Here is a 15,920-nt window from a genome sequence, read left to right on the forward strand (position 1 = left end):
ATGCTTTATGATTCCTTCTCATGCCTTACACTCCCCCGTCCATGCACACGTTGCCCTGTCTTCACCGAAATACTTTAAATTCCCAGAATGCACTAGGTCATCTCCCTACTCCCTAGCCCCAAGGTTCCGGCACACACTGTTCTACATCCCTGATATCCGATCCCGTACTCTTTGCTTGGCTAACTCCAACTCATTTTACACTTCAGAGTTCAGTTTAGGCATCACGTCTTTTAAGCAATCTTTCCCAAACTTTCATAACTGGGTTATATTTTAGCCTCATAGTTTCCTAAAATTTCTATCCCCACCATAATTTGGCTTCCAGGGTGGTGCAGTGGTAAAGAACCTGCCTGACAATGCAGAAGATGCAAGAGCTGTAGGTTTGATCCCTGAGTTGCGAAGATCTCCTGGAGAAGGAAATGGCAACCCACTCCAGTATTCTTGCCTGGAAAATCCCAGGAACAGAGGAACCTTGCGGGCAATAGTCCATGGGGTCACAAAAGAGTTGGACATGACTGAGTGACTGAGCACCCTAATTTATCACCATCCTGAATTTCCCTCTTTACATTCTTGTCTATAACCATTAAGTTTGACTTAACATTAAAAATAATAACAACAGTTATTTAAACAAGTTGGAGGTTTATTTTTATCTTATGTAAAGAAAACCCAGAAGTGAGCAGCCCTGAACTTGTGTGACAGCTTCAAGCTCATCAGATTTCTAGGACCCTTCAATTTTTCTGAACTGAAACACTCAGCATATGGTTTCCATACCTAAAGTTGCCATATATCCAAGATAACTCCAGCCATCACATCTGCTTATCAGACAGCAGGAAGGAAGAGAATACAGTAGATATAACGTATATTCAAGCTGTTAAGTTTCCTGCTAAGGTACTTTCCTGGAAGTCTCACCCAATACCTTAGCTCACTTCTTGTTGGCTAACCCTAACTACAGAGTGACTAGGAAATATTATATTCTAATTGGGCATATTGCTGCTTGGCTTTATATTGTGATTCTACTAGAAAGGAAGAAAGGAAGGAGGGATATTGAGTAGGCATCCAGCAATCACTGCTACCCTGGGGTATCTACACTGTAAGGACAGAGATTGTTTCCTTGTATGGGGCTTCCCTTGTAGCTCAGTTGGTAAAGAATCTGCCTGCAATGCAGGAGACCTGGGTTCGATTCCTGGGTCAGGAAGATCCGCTGGAGGAGGACATGGCAACCCACTCCAGCATTCTTGCCTGGAGAATCCCATGGACAGAGGAGCCTGGCAGGCTGTAATCCATGGGGTTGCAAAGAGTTGGACACAATTGAACGACTAAACCACCACCACCATCATAGTCAGGCATGAGCACCACACCACACACTGAAAAGATGTTCAGTAAATACTGGCTAAACTAAATATCTAAATAGTTTACAGATAAACAGTGCAACATAGGTCATGCTAATATATTAGATTGTGGTTCTTTTGTATGAAACAGAGAATCTCCAAAATATGTTTGTTTTTGAAGCTGTGTAATTCATTTTTATTTTCTAAATAAAATGCTACCTAGAACCCAGTATGAAGGAATAGAAATGGAATGTTCAGGTTAGAGACATGCAGCCTGCATGCTTAGTTGACTTATACTCTTAAATTTCCTAGGAGGAGCCCTGGGATATTTCCTTGGAACTCATCAGCTTCTCAAATGACAATTTGAAAACAATTGAACTCATGATCCCACCAGAAGAGGAGTTTATGAACTTAACAACACAATAAAAATTCTATCATATTACCATGAAATAATCAGCCCAATTGGTTTTCAGTAAAAACTAAGCCAACTTCACTAAAAATGGAGCTACCGTATTATCCAGCAATCCTATTCCAGGGAATATATCTGGAGAAAAGCATAGTTCAAAATGATGCATGCACCCCAATGTTCACAGCAGCACTATTTACAATTGCCAAGACATTCAGTTCAGTTCAGTCGCTCAGTCGTGTCCAACCCTTTGTGACCCCATGAATCCGCCAGGCCTCCCTGTCCATCACCAACTCCCGGACTTCACTCAGACTCACGTCCATTGAGTCAGTGATGCCATCCAGCCATCTCATCCTCTGTCGTTCCCTTCTCCTCCTGCTCCCAATCCCTCCCAGCATCAGAGTCTTTTCCAATGAGTCAACTCTTTGCAGGAGGTGGCCAAAGTACTGGAGTTTCAGCTTCAGCATCATTCCTTCCAAAGAAATCCCAGGGCTGATCTCCTTCAGAATGGACTGGTTGGATCTCCTTGCAGTCCAAGGGACTCTCAAGAGTCTTCTCCAACACCACAGTTCAAAAGCATCAATTCTTCGGTGCTCAACTCTCTTCACACTTCAACCCTCACATCCATACATGACCACTGGAAAAATCATAGCCTTGACTAGACGGACCTTTGTTGGCAAAGTAATGTCTCTGCTTTTCAATATGCTATCTAGGTTGGTCAAACTTTTCTTCCAAGGAGTAAGCATATTTTAATTTCATGGCTGCAATCACCATCTGAAATGATTTTGGAGCCCCAAAAATAAAGTCTGACACTGTTTCCACTGTTTCCCCATCTATTTCCCATGACGTGATGGACCCAGATGCCATGATCTTAGTTTTCTGAATGTTGAGCTTTAAGCCAACTTTTTCACTCTCCTCTTTTACCTTCATCAAGAGGCTTTTTAGTTCCTCCTCACTTTCTGCCATAATGGTGGTGTAATCTGCATATCTGAGGTTATTGATATTTCTCCCGGCAATCTTGAGTCCAGCTTGTGCTTCTTCCAGCCCAGCGTTTCTCATGATGTACTCTGCATATAAGTTAAATAAGCAGGGTGACAATATACAGCCTTGACATACTCCTTTTCTTATTTGGAACCAGTCTGTTGTTCCATGTCCAGTTCTAACTGTTGCTTCCTGACCTGCATACAGATTTCTCAAGAGGCAGGTCAGGTGGTCTGGTATTCCCATCTCTTGAAGAATTTTCCACAGTTTATTATGATCCACACAGTCAAAGGCTTTGGCATAGTCAATAAAGCAGAAATAGATGCTTTTCTGGAAATCTCTTGCTTTTTCCATGATCCAGCGGATGTTGGCAATTTGATCTCTGGTTCCTCTGCCTTTACTAAAACCAGCTTGAACATCAGGAAGTTCACGGTTCACATATTGCTGAAGCCTGGCTTGGAGAATTTTGAGCATTACTTTACTAGTGTGTGAGATGAATGCAATTGTGCAGTAGTTTGTGCATTCTTTGGCATTGCCTTTCTTTGGGATTGGAATGAAAACTGACCTTTTCCAGTCCTGTGGCCACTGCTGAGTTTTCCAAATTTGCTGGCATATTGAGTGCAGCACTTTCACAGCATCATCTTTCAGGATCTGAAATAGCTCAACTGGAATTCCATCACCTCCACTAGCTTTGTTTGTAGTGATGCTTTCTAAGGCTCGCTTGACTTCACATTCCAGGATGTCTGGCTCTAGGTCAGTGATCACACCATCGTGATTATCTGGGTCGTGAAGATGTTTTTTGTATGGTTCTTCTGTGTATTCTTGCCACTTCTTCTTAATATCTTCTGCTTCTGTTAGGTCCATACCATTTCTGTCCTTTATCGAGCCCATGTTTGCATGAAATGTTCCCTTGGTATCTCTAGTTTTCTTGAAGAGATCTCTAGTCTTTCCCATTCTGTTGTTTTCCTCTATTTCTTTGCATTGATCGCTGAAGAAGGCTTTCTTATCTCTTCTTGCTATTCTTTGGAACTCTGCATGCAGATGCTTATATCTTTCCTTTTCTCCTTTGCAAGTAATCTAAATGTCCATTGACAGATGAATGGATAAAGTAGATGTGGTATTTATATACACAATGGCATATTACACAGTCATTAAAAAGAATGAAATAATGCCATTTGCAGCAACATGGATGAACCTTGAGATTATCATACTAAGTAAAGCAAGTCAGAGAAAGAAACCTTTCTTATGATACCACTTACATGAAGAATATTAAAAAATGATACAAATGAACTTATTTTAAAATGATTCAAATGAACTTATTTATAAACCATAAACAGAGAATGCACCTGTGGTTACCAAGGGGGAAGTGTGAAGTGATAGACTGGGAGTTAATATGTACATGGGATTGATATGTACATGCTGCTATATTTAAAACAGATAACCAACTTGTGGTAGGTCTAAGGACCTACCATAAGAAAAAGAAATTAAGCCAACTTCTTAAGTCTCTGACAATTACATCATCCATTCTTGGAACACAGAAAGGCTGTGTCAAAATTTTGAAGTAAGGAAGGATGGCATTGTGAGAGAAAACACAAAATAGAACTCTGTAGTCTATATGGAATATTGAAAAGCAAATGTACAGTCCCTTTAATTTCAATTGTGCTCCTCCTTCAAGCTGTAGGTCATACTCTAGTTTATTCAGAACGTCTTCACTAATATTCCCTGACTGTCCACTTCTAAACTAGATGCAGGGGCTGAGTGGCACTTGAAGATCATCTGCTCTAGAGGAGATACAGTATATAGCATTGAGGAGTGAAGCTGGAATGAAGAAAATCAAGCTGACGCTGGATTACAATTATTCTTCAGATAATCAGACAGCTAAAAATTAAGTATCAGGCAAAAAGATAAACTATATTAGCACAGAGCTAATAGATTTTGAAAAAAAGGTAAGAGAGTACACAGAATAGCTAGAATGTAGGAACTTTTTATGAGATACCTGTGACACCATTGTAATAGCTGCAGTTTATTGTAACTCTAATATGTGCTAATATTTTTATATGAATTTTATATATGCTATTCTTAATCCTCACAGCAACCTTAAAAGAATGCTATTATTATCCAATTTTAAAAATACCGAAGCTATGACTTTAAAAAGAGAAATATTTGGGTTAGAAACAAGGGACTAACTGTAGTTCTACCCCATGTTCTTTACAACACCAAGATGATGCAGTGATTGCTGAATTATAGTGCTCTCAGCTAAGGTCCTCTTCTTTGGTCAGTTTGGCTAATCTCTCTGCAGAGAGATGTTTAAAACATCTCTTATAACTAATGTATTTTAGGGTGAGGACTGCAAAACTCCATATTTAATGGTAATTATTTCTATTTACTTTCACACTATGAACTAAGAAGTCTATACAAACATTAACTCATAAGCCATGAGCAAATGGGTGGTAAACAATATTGGCATTTATTATTTTTGATATTGGTATTTATTATTTTCATAGTGCAGTCTATCTCCTTCTCCTTCTTTTATCATCTCCTAAACATAGCATCATATTCCTACTGAAAGAACCTCCTTTCATTGCTCAGAAATGACCTTGTGTCAGTGCACAAGGACTTTCTATTGGGGATAAAATTAGGAGTTTAAATAGCAATTAATTAAGGAAAAAAGATGCTAGAGTAGTCCTTCCCCATTCATCACCACCCCACCACCCATATAGTTACCTCTTTTTCATCTTACATTTCCTCCTGTTTCCTCACTGCCTAGATTTCCACCCTCATCCTCACTGGAAACCAGGGTGAACCCAGCCGTGACTAAATCACTGGACCATCTCATCTCCATCTAATTCATTGGTTGCTGATTGACTGAAAGGCCAACTTCTCTTTTTTAGACTATCTCTGTTAAGTTCATCAATGAATCAGGCATCATCAAACAAATAGCCACTGGATCTGCTTAATAAAGAGACAACTATTACCAAAGCAGAAGCACTTGCACTTTTTCCTGGAGAAGTTGGTAGAAAGTTGCCCAAACGTTTCCACAGCTCTGCAGGACCACCACTTGAGTGGTCCAGTTTATCAAACTGTCTGAAATATTTTTATTTCAGACAGTTTGATTAGCTTATTTCAGACAGATTAATTAGCTTGACTTTCCTCCCTCCCATAGGTGGAATGCCTCAGGCTCCTTCCCACCAACAACTCTTTATTTTCAGTTGAGCACCTTTCCCAGCCTTCTGGATTCTGAGGCTTCAAAGAACAAGATGGCATGTGAAATAATAAAAAAAAAGCTATCTCAAGATTTTGTAACTAAGTAACACGATCAATTATTCATGTAATTTAAACTGAATAATTTACTTTCATTATTACTTCCATTACTATTATTATTTACTGACTTATTCAAATCTTTTAAAATCAATGTGGTTTTATTTATTTTTTTGTAACTTCAGTCATATAAACCATTGGCTCAAGTTATTCTGGGTAAGTAGAAATTATCCAAATTTTTAAATAGGTCCAATATACAAGATTTTGATTTTGAAATCCTATACTAGTTGAATTTCAAGCTCCTCTCAGGAACACATAGAAGAAGACAAATAAAGGGCTCGTGATTTTTGAATATTTCAGTCACTCCTCACTGGATTATGTTAGCACTTTTTCTGCATATGGTAAGCTACATTCTGCCATGCTTGCAGTCATTCATGTTTTTAAAAATGATCATTTCTTTGGTTATCCTTATCCACTTAGCATGGTGGTGGGTACACCCATGGCACTCAGTAAAAATGTACTTTGAGATCTATTTTGAAATGTATGACATTCTAGTGGGTTGGTTAAATAAATACCAGCTTCTCTTACTTCTTACACTAGTCATAATAATATAATGTATTCTCATGGAACATTAACAGTAGAACTTTGTTTTGTGATAGCCTTTCTCAAAAAGCAAATAATGGGCTATTTTTAAAGGCCCCAGACATTTATATTAAGTGCATCTGCTTCTTAATTGCCCTGAAAATCTCTCCCTCTCAGTCTAAGTGTCGTAAGTGGAATTTCCCTAAATGTAAGCAAGAGTTCAAAACTGACCACAAAGAAGCCAAAGCAGAATAAATTAAAAATGTGACTCCCTGCCATCCTGTAATGTTCTTACAGTAAAGGGGAAGTGCTGTGCTCTCTCCCTTAACTATTCCTTGGCTGATGGCTTTTCTTGGAAACATTTTCTTAGAGAAATCCTAAGAGCACATGTTTCCTTGAAAGGTTGTATGCTTTTGTTTGTATATGTTGACTTAGGAAGAAGATGAAAGAAATGCGGAAGACTAGAAACCCTGCAGTTAGTGCAGGGAAGGGGGAAGTAGGGAGGGATTTGTGTTTGCAAGTCCCTATTTTGGCCAAGTGTTAGCACATAATCTAGCTTTTATTATCTTAGGTGATATTATTGCCCATTTTATAGATGAGGAAATCACTGAAAGGCTAATTAAATTGCTTAAATGTACATTTTTTAAGCAAAAAGATAGAACTTGACGTTAACAGATTAAAACAGAACAGTCAGGCTTTTGAGAATGAGCATCTGTGTGGCTTCTCTTCATCAATCAACAGAACAGATCAACCTGGACTGGATTTCAGTAGGGCAGGCATGAGTGCTACACTCCAGCTTCATCTCCTTTAACTGATGTCCAGTTAACAAAAGATTAATACCATAAGCAGAGAGGCAGCTTCACATGTGACTGCCTCTAGAAAAGGAGGCACATAGCTTTCAATTAATACTCAAATGTTAATAGCAGTTATGGTACTATGTTTATCAAGCATGGGTCAAGCTGTTTACATATAATTTCTATCTGATCCACAATAACCTTAAAAAATATTATCATTTACATTTTAAATATGAAGCACTGTAACTTAGAGGAAGTAGATAATTATCTTATACTAGATGGAAAGGCCAGTATTTGATACCAAGTTTCTATCCTTAAATCTAGTAGCAATCATTTTTCAGCATCACTTATGAAATGAAAAGTAATTATTATCTGGACATTAATTGGTTTGGGGGCCACCTAGCCCCACAAGGTTAGTATTTTTTGGTAATCTTACCCTTAGTTCCCTACTCTAAGCCCATGTGCTTTTCAACGGTTGACTAGGTTTCCAGATGCATAAGGGGACTCAAATTGATCTGAATTGGTCAGCATGCCCCATCTTGTCCATAATTATGGGTTCATTATAGGCTTGTATGCAAATGATAGCTGCTAAATCATGAGCTAGTATTTGGACTTCTGGGAAAGAGAAGTTTTCTCTGTTTCCTGTAGACTTGATAGTAAGAGAGTATGGATTTGGAGTGCAGTTATCTTGTGATGACCCAGATGAGTAAGGTTACCAGTGCCTATTTTCCGGTGTGTGAGAATGAAGAACAGAGTCAACTCTAATGAGTCTGAACAAAGAGAGGAATTCTGATGGTTATTTGCTCCTGGATCAAGCTGTACCAGAAGATATCATTACTAAAAGACTCTTGAAATTATGACACAATTTTTCTTTGTCTTTTTATGGCAAACAGTAGAACTGGACATGGAACAACAGACTGGCTCCAAATAGGAAAAGAGTACGTCAAGGCTGTATATTGTCACCCTGCTTTTTTAACTTCTATGCAGAGTACATCATGAGAAACGCTGGGCTGGAAGAAGCACAAGCTGGACTCAAGATTGCCGGGAGAAATATCAATAACCTCAGATATGCAGATGACACCACCCTTGTGGCAGAAAGCGAAGAGGAACTCAAAAGCCTCTTGATGAAAGTGAAAGTGGAGAGTGAAAAAGTTGGCTTAAAGCTCAACATTCAGAAAACAAAGATTATGGCATCTGCTCCCATCACTTCATGGCAAATCGATGGGGAAACAGTGGAAACAGTGTCACACTTTATTTTCCTGGGCTCCAAAATCACTGCAGATGGTGACTGCAGCCATGAAATTAAAAGACGCTTACTCCTTAGAAGAAAAGTTATGACCAACCTAGATAGCATATTGAAAGCAGAGACATTACTTTGCCAACAAAGGTCCGTCTAGTCAAGGCTATGGTTTTTCCTGTGGTCATGTATGGATGTGAGAGTTGGACTGTGAAGAAGGCTGAGCACTGAAGAATTGATGCTTTTGAACTGTGGTGTTGGAGAAGACTCTTGAGAGTCCCTTGGACTGCAAGGAGATCCAACCAGTCCATTCTGAAGGAGATCAGCCCTGGGATTTCTTTGGAAGGAATGATGCTAAAGCTGAAACTCCAGTACTTTGGCCACCTCATGCAAAGAGTTGACTCATTGGAAAAGACTCTGATGCTGGGAGCGATTGGGGGCAGGAGGAGAAGGGGACGACAGAGGATGAGATGGCTGGATGGCATCACTGACTCGATGGACATGAGTCTGAGTGAAGTCCAGGAGTTGGTGATGGACAGGGAGGCCTGGCGTGCTGCGATTCATGGGGTCGCAAAGAGTCGGACACGACTGAGCGACTGAACTGAACTGAACTGAAGTTGTCTTCTGTTGCTTCCAAGTCAATAAATCTTGATATTTTAATTTTATTCAAAAATTACTGACTATAAAAGAAGTAACTGGTAAACTAGACAACACTAAAATTAACTTCTCTATCTGAAAAGTCTTCGTAAACTGGAAAAGTCTCAAACAGCAAAAATAATCCATAAAATTGATGGATTAGTGTCTAGACTATATAGAGAATTCTTATAAATCAAAAGATAATAAGAAACCAATGCATTTATTTTTACAATAAAGTTGTATTATTTACACAAAATTTCTAAAAAGAACACAAAATGTACAGAAAGAAGTTAAATGAAAAATGGTCTCTGTTTATCATCCTAGCTGCAGTCCCATTCCCCTACGAGATATTACATTTTTAACCTTTTTTTTTCATTGTCTTGGCAGCTCTACCAAAATAAATACTGAAATATACAGCTTATATTATTAAAACTGTGTCATGATGGGGGTATACAAATGAGGCAGGACCATCCAGCCTGGCTATTGCATACACAGCAGTGGTCCTCAAACTTTTTGGTCCCTGGGACCAGTTTCAAAGAAGAAAAATTTTTTATGGACCTGGGCAGGGACGGTTGAGATGATTCAAGTGCATTAGATTTATTGTGCACTTTATTTCTATTATTATTACTACATCAGCTCCACCTGAGATCATCAGGCATCAGATCACAGAGGCTGGGGACCCCTGATAAACAGTACACAGCCCATAGCACATTCCCCCGCTAAGCCTGTTGACCTGGACATTTCGGGCTTTCCCCTCAGCTGCAGGCATCCCAGTGCCCTGAGTGGCCTTTTCTTAATTCAGTCTTCAGTCTTTATCTGTGATCTTCAGATGTCCCAATGATGAGTGCACTAATTTCACCCCTTCCCATTTTCAGTGTTGCTATGGATTCAATGTCTGTGGTACACCTTTATTTTTTTATTTCCATGGAATCTAGGAAGAGAGGTAAATGAGTTTCTCCAGGCTTTCATCTGGAAGCTGTGGTAGGGAGAAACTCTCAAATGATCCCTAAATGCCAGCCCTGGGTGTACACATTCTTTCTCCCACTTATTCACTCAAACACTAATCAAGGTGTTAAGTGATTCTGCAAATGTAAATAAAGTCCCAAATCAGCTAACTTTAAGATTGTCTGAATGAGCCTGCTTGAATCACACTAACCCTTTAAATTTGAGTCTGGATGTTAGAGATGGAAGAGGTCAGCACTATGAAGACTGGAAATGATTCTATCCATTATTACTGGCTTGAGGATGGAGGGAGCCATGTGGCAAGGAATATAGGTGATCTCTAGGAGCTGAGAGGAGTCTCCAGCTTATAGCCAACGAGGAAACAGGGTCCTTAGTTCTATAATTGCAAGGAAATGAATTCTACAAACAACCTGATGAACTTGGAAACAGATTCTTCCTCAGAGCTTCCAGAGGGGAAGTCAGCCCAGTTGATCTTGATTTCAGTTTTTGAGCTTTTAACAGAAAACTGAGCCATGGCATGCTTAGGTTTCTGATCTACAGAAGTGTAAGCTAATATATGGCTGCTGTTTTAAGCCACTTTGTGGCAATGCTTTAAGCAGCAATAAAAAATGAATTTAAAAGTCCAACTTTAAATACTAACCTCAGAAATTTGAAAAGCTCCATAAATGTTTCTGAAAGGCCTCCAAGTTTTAAGTTCTGGATAATGCATTTTACTACTTTTTATTTATGCTTGTATCCTGAAAGCAATTCTCCTGTGGAAGATTTTTTTAGTGAGGAAGCACTGTGAGACTAAATTTTGGGATTTACTATCTTTGTTCACAAGAAGAAATTTGATAGTAATCTTAGAAGCCTTGAAGGTTGAGAAAAGCTGAGAGTACTGCTTTGATGGTGAATTTTATGTCAGGTCAAGTTTTAGTCATTTATTTGAACAAAGGGGCTTCCCTGGTGGCTCAGATGGTAAAGAATCTGCCAGCAATGCAAGAGACCTGAGTTTGATTCCTGGGTCAGGAAGATCTCCTGGAGTAGAGAATGGCTACCAACTCCAGTACTCTTGCCTGGAGAACTCCATGGACAGAGGAGCCTCGTGGGCTACAGTCCATGGGTTCGCATAGAGTCAGACACAACTGAGCAACTAACACACAGAGTTGTTCAATAGCATGTGTGGGCACCAATGATACTCCAACACTGTAGTCTATTGGATGAAATTCATATAAACTAAACATCTAAGCACAATGCAGTTAATGCTATGATATTTTTCTACTCAAAGTGTGATGCACTTGGGAATATCATTTAAGTGTTGAATCTTAGATCTCACACCAAACTTATTAAATCAGAATCTGCATTTTAACAAGACATTCAAGTGATTTCTAAGTACATTTAAGTTTAAAGAGCACTTTCAACAACACTACAGCCGAAATAAAAAGAGCACAGGTGTTAGTGGGGTTGACTAATTCCACCTGGAAGGTCTTGTTCCTGATCTTACAGGAGATACTTTCAGCTTTCCACTGTTCAGCATGATACAACCCATGGCTCAGATGGTAAAGAATCTGCCTGGAATGCAAGAGACTGGGGTTTGATCCCCTGGAGAAAGAAATGGCAACCCACTCCAGTATTCTTGCCTGGAGAATTCCATGGACAGAGGAGTCTGGAGAGCTACAGTCCACGAGGTTGCAAAGAATCAGACATGACTGAGTGACTAACATATACTTTTGCCATATATGGCTTTTAGTATGTTCAGGGAAGTTCCTTGTTCTGTAGAGTTTTTGTCATAAATGGATGTTAGATTTTATCAAAAGCTTCTTCTGAATCTATGGAGATGATCATATGGTCTTTATTCTTTGTTAATGTGCTGTGTTATATTGACTGATTTGTGGATATTGAAAAATCCTTGCATTCCTGGGATAAATACTACTTGATCATGGTGTATGATCCTTTTAATGTATTGTTGGGTTAGGTCTGCTTGTATTTTGTGGAGGATTTTTGTGCCTATACTTATCAGTGATATTGGCCTATAAGTTTCATCTTTTGTAGTTTCCTTATTTGGTTTTGGTACCAGCGTGATGGTGGCCTCATAGAATGACTTTGGAAGTACTCCTTCCTTTGCAATTTTTTGAAATAGTTTCAGAAGAAGAGGTGTTAACTCTTCTCTAAAGGTTGGATAGAATTTACATGTGAAGCCATGTGGTGCCAGACTTTTGTTTGGAGTTTTATAGATTCAGTTTCAGTACTTGTAACTGGTCTGATCATATTTTCTATTTCTTTCTGCTTCCAACTTGGGAAATTGTACCTTTCTAAGAATTTATCCATTTCTTGGAAAGAGGATTGTTCATGTTATTGGCATACAGTTGGTTGTAGTTATCTCTTATCATCCTTTGTATTTTTGTGGTGTCAGTTGTAATTTCTCCTTTATCATTTATAATTTTATTGATTTGGACCCTGTTTTTTCCTTGATGAATCTCGCTAAAGGTTTATCAATTTTGCTTTTTAAAGAATCAGCTTTTTGGTTTTGTTCATTTTGTTTTCTTCATCTCCATTGATTTCTGCTCTGATCTTTGTGATTTCTTTCCTTCTACCAACTTTGGGTTTTGTTTGTTCTTACTCTGATTGCTTTAGGTATAAGTTTAGGCTGTTTAATTGAGATATTTCTTGTGTCCTGGGGTAGGATTTTACTCCTATAAACTTCTTTCCCTCTTAGCACTGCTTTTGCTGTATACCATAGGTTTTGGATCATCATGCTTTCATTTTTTATTTGTCTCTAGGTATAAATGATACCCTGTTGGTGAGACTATAAGTTGGTATAGTCATTATGGAGAACAGCATGGAGGTTCCTTAAAAAATTGAAACTAGAACTACCATGAAGTGAAGTGAAGTGAAGTCGCTCAGTCGTGTCCAACTCTTTGTGACCCCATGGACTGTAGCCTACCAGGCTCCTCCCTCCATGGGATTCTCCAGGCAAGAGTACTGGAGTGGGTTGCCATTTCCTTCTCCAGGGGATCTTCCCGACCCAGGGATTGAACCCGGGTCTCCTGCATCCCAGGCAGACGCTTCCACTCGTGGGCATATATCTAGAGAAAACCGTAATTTGAAAAGGTACATGTTAACCCAATGTTTACTGAAGTACTATTCACAGTAGCTAAGACATGAGGTTCGTGGTGTCGCAAAGAGTTGGACACGACTGAGCAACTGAACTGACTGACATGGAAGCAACCTAGATGTCCAGCAACAGGTGAATGGATAAAGAAACTGAGTATATATATTGAAATATTACTCAGCCATAAAAATGAATGGAAATAATGTATTTGTAGTAACATGGATGGACCTAGAGATTATCATACTAAGTGAAGTAAGCCAGACAAAGACAAATATCATATGATATTGCTTATATGTGGAATCTAAAAAAGTGATACAAATACACCTATGTACAAAACAGAAAGAGACCCACAGACATAGGAAACACACTTAAGGTAACCAAAAGTTTTCCCTTTGGTAGGAACAAACAAGGACAAACAAGGAGTTTGGAATTAACATACACATACTGTTATATATAAAATAGAGCCTGGGTAGCTCAGTTGGTAGAGCATCAGACTTTTAATCTGAGGGTCCAGGGTTCAAATCCCTGTCCAGGCAACAAAAATAAATAACTAAACAAATGTACTTTAACCACCATAATGGTCACTGAATTTAAAATACCTAGCCAGCAATATATATTATATATAACTGAATGACTTTGCTGTACACCTGAAATTAACACAACATTGTAAATCAACAATACTTCAAAAAATTTTAAATAAAATTGAAAACCCAGTTGAAGTAAAAAAAAAAAAATAAGACAAATATCCCAAGAAATTACTATAATAAATCAAAATGTACTGAGGCAAAAAGATTAAATTCAGCTTCAGTCATATTTTAAAGATAATATGAAGTATAGTTTAAGGAAGAGATATTTACTGTTTCTTAGAAATTTGAATGGTATTATTGATTGCTAATAGGTTAATAACTTTTACCAGTGTATTAACTGTCAACTTTATTCATACAAAAATATTTCTTTTAATATCTCTATTGTTCTAACCATCATACAACACATTTTATCGATTACATTCTTCAAATATTTCACCTAACCTTCAGGCTAAGAAATTATTTTGAATTATCCTAAAAAAAGTGAATAGAAATTTATAGAGTGAAGAGATGAAAGGGTAAGATAGATAATGTAGGTGAGTAGTGATGGGATAGATGATCAGAAAATTAAATCAGGTAAGATTAAGTCTTGGGCATTATTTCAATATGACAAAATGGATCAATGTGAGTAGTTTACACATCACTTCTTTTCCAAAAATTATCAGGGAGTTATTGAGACAAAAACCTAGTGGAGTAAATACCTATGGAATCTGAACCATAAAATTAACTGGACTGTTATTAATTGCTTTTTCTATTGTACCTAACTCAATCTTTCTAGCACTACTCAGTTAAATCAAACCTAATTGTAGATACGTGAAACTATAATCGACTTAGAATACCACTAATCCAAAAGACTACTTTTCTACATCTGGGATAATCATAAATTTCTTAGAGAAAGATGTTCAATTTTCTTTTGTACTCTAAATTCCTGTGTTCCATACAAAAGGCATGGCTTAAATAAATGCTTGTTGATTAAAGAGTAAATAACAAAACAATATGGAAAATTTTTAGAGATGATGGTTTTAGCCTCTAAATATGTATTTGGACCCCAAATCTTTACATCCTGTCCTGCCCTTGAATTTACATCTGCTAACCTGTGAAATCCAGACTTAAGTTTCTGATAGTTCATGGTAATTATCTAAAACTCATCTGTTTTTTTCCCCCTCAATCATTCTCACACTGATGAAGCTCACTCTTAGAGGTTCCAGAATTGTTCTACTGGCTCTGTTATGATTAGAACACCCCTCTTCAAGTGGTCTCCAGAAACTAAACCTCTCATCCTGATTTGCCAACTGACACCCCATTCAATCTACTAGCTTTACGTGGGAGGAGGATGGCTTGATTCTGGCAAACTCTCTTTGAGCAAATCAGCTCTAGTTTTCCTATCAATGTTAATTTTAAAGCAGCAACATTAATCTTTAAGAGTCCAAGGCTGTAGGAGAAAAATATAATGAGTAAATCTCTCCTTCTCCCCTTTCTACATTCCTCCAGACACATGGATATTGTTAGACAGAAGCTGGAAAAAAAGTTTTCTTTCTTAGCCCTGTATGTCTTAATCTCATTGCCTATGGTTCTGACCTGTAGAACTGGTTTACTCTTCCATATTTTCCCAGCAGCTGCAATATCAAACGCTATGGTTCTGTTTTACTTCATTTTATGGAAAAGTAATATAGTAGAAATGTGAAAACTGAAGGTTTCTTCTGAATGGTTGGGAATGAGTTCTACCGGTATAGAGACAGTTGATCTATTACGGTGGTTTCCCGCAATATATGATCTATAGTTCCCATACTTCACTGAATTTGATTTTGATCAATGATTAAATTAGAAGCGTAGTAACATGGAGTAAACTATCTCTCTGAGAAAAAATACTGTATTTCATCATGCTATTTAAACCTGGGAATTAACTGTTTTCAAATCAGTAAACAGATAATTATATAGTAACATTTTTCACTTCAGTTCAGTCACTCAGTTGTGTTCCACTCTTTGCAACCACATGGACTGCAGCACGCCAGGCTTCCCTGTGCATCACCAACTTCTGGAGCTTACTCAAACTCATGTCCATC

At 38.1% G+C, this 15,920-nt stretch overlaps 1 non-coding gene across 1 annotated transcript; it reads left to right on the forward strand.

The window, feature by feature from the left end:
- Window positions 1-13,736: 13,736 nt before the first annotated feature.
- TRNAK-UUU (transfer RNA lysine (anticodon UUU)) lies at window positions 13,737-13,809 on the forward strand. The gene has a single exon. It is a non-coding gene; the product is annotated as a tRNA-Lys (tRNA).
- Window positions 13,810-15,920: the final 2,111 nt, after the last annotated feature.

This window comes from Bos mutus, chromosome 1 (assembly GCF_027580195.1).
Source record: "Bos mutus isolate GX-2022 chromosome 1, NWIPB_WYAK_1.1, whole genome shotgun sequence".
NCBI lineage: Eukaryota > Metazoa > Chordata > Mammalia > Artiodactyla > Bovidae > Bos > Bos mutus.